The sequence below is a fragment of the Austrofundulus limnaeus genome, unplaced genomic scaffold, assembly GCF_001266775.1.
Source record: "Austrofundulus limnaeus strain Quisiro unplaced genomic scaffold, Austrofundulus_limnaeus-1.0 Scaffold616, whole genome shotgun sequence".
NCBI lineage: Eukaryota > Metazoa > Chordata > Actinopteri > Cyprinodontiformes > Rivulidae > Austrofundulus > Austrofundulus limnaeus.
This window is the reverse complement of record NW_013953018.1, coordinates 2,121-3,567: the sequence shown is the minus strand read 5'-3', so window position 1 is coordinate 3,567 and position 1,447 is coordinate 2,121. Positions and strand designations below refer to the sequence as shown.

Sequence of the window (1,447 nt, the reverse complement as noted above, 5' to 3'; positions counted from 1 at the left end):
CAGATATGGTTTGATGCTAATTTTATTGATTACATTTTTTTTCAGACTGTGCCTGACAAATGAAATATTCCAACAGAGAATACATGAAATGTGGAAAAAAATTACATGAAGTACTGTATATTACTGCAAATATTTCTGTATATACTGTATAGCAACATTACCTGTTCTCCTGTTGAAAAACTCTAATAATGGATGCAACAGTGTTTCTGTTTAGAACAAGTTGGACTCTTTGTCCAGCCTCTCTAAGGGAAAGTCCATGATTACCATATGATCAATCACAGTTGCCTGCTTTTCAGCTGTAACCTGAGCCCTTGCAGCTATACTTCCACCTGACACACAGAGTCCTTTTCCTCTGACCCCTCTACCTCTTACTCTCACTCTACCTCTCATCGCGTTAGACCTCCTCGATCCATGCTTGCAAAGAACAACAGGCCTGCAGACTGATTGAAAATTGAAAAATGCTGTGAAGACGTGTCAAACAGGTGCTTTCGGTGTTTCAAACTGACAGCTGAACGGGAGTTTGGACTTCTTGAATGACATCTGCGTTAACTGTTTTCCAAAAGGGTGGAAAAACTATGTCAATCYTGAGAATGAGTTAACACATTGCAAGTGGTGTCTTCTGCTCTGCTGAGATGGTGATGATGAAGACTGAGAGGTTCCCAGTTCCTTCAAACAGGTCAAAGCAATCAATTAAAAACTGTAATAAATGTGTTCAGGGAACTGAGAATTTGGTTCAAACAACAGGGTTTAGTGTTTTAGCAACTGAGAAAAACTGTAAACTCCAGGCTTAACTCACTTCCTGTTTAGCCTTTAATTCTTTTGGACCTGAATTATGTCTTCAGAGGTTTTTTTTTTTAGTTTTCGTTAACTTTACAATTTCAGTAAATGACACAAATAGCTCAAAGTTACAAGATTTATGATGGAATAACAAAACAAAGGTGGTGCATTTGTTTGAGCTGTCATTTCTGAGTGAAAAGGTCACAGGTTCCTCCTATATGTTCTCCCTGTGCACATGTGGGTTTTCTTCCTCAGATCAATAACATGCTGGTTAGGTAAACTGGTAACGCTTGTCTCATTTTTTTTATGTGTCTCTGTGATGGACCGAAGACCTGTACAGATGACCCCTGCCTCTCACACAGGGACGATGGACTGATGGAGACAGACATGTGACCCAGAAAAAAACAGGTATTTGTATTRGTAAATTATATCCACAGGCACAGAATGTCCACTCAGAGAAAAAGATGTCCAGAGACTAAGACCCAACAAAACCACATCGTCTAGAGTTCCCAAAGCAGACCCCCTCCTCTCCAGGAAAACCACAAACAGGAGAGACCAGGGACTGCCCTAGAGGAGTCCAAACTGCACAGAGAACAAGTGCCAAGAACAAGGATACAGCTCCTGCCTTGGTTCTTCAGGGACCAGACAGTCCATAAATCAACCCTGACAC

At 40.8% G+C, this 1,447-nt stretch overlaps 1 long non-coding RNA gene across 1 annotated transcript in view; it reads left to right on the top strand.

The window, feature by feature from the left end:
- The window catches only part of LOC106531289 (uncharacterized), a 22,727-nt gene extending 21,510 nt beyond the window's left edge, over positions 1–1,217 (top strand). The window contains exon 2 of the long non-coding RNA XR_001311894.1: positions 1,108–1,217. This is a non-coding gene — a long non-coding RNA (uncharacterized LOC106531289). The remainder of the gene's footprint in view (positions 1–1,107) is intronic.
- The last annotated feature ends 230 nt before the right edge of the window (positions 1,218–1,447 follow it).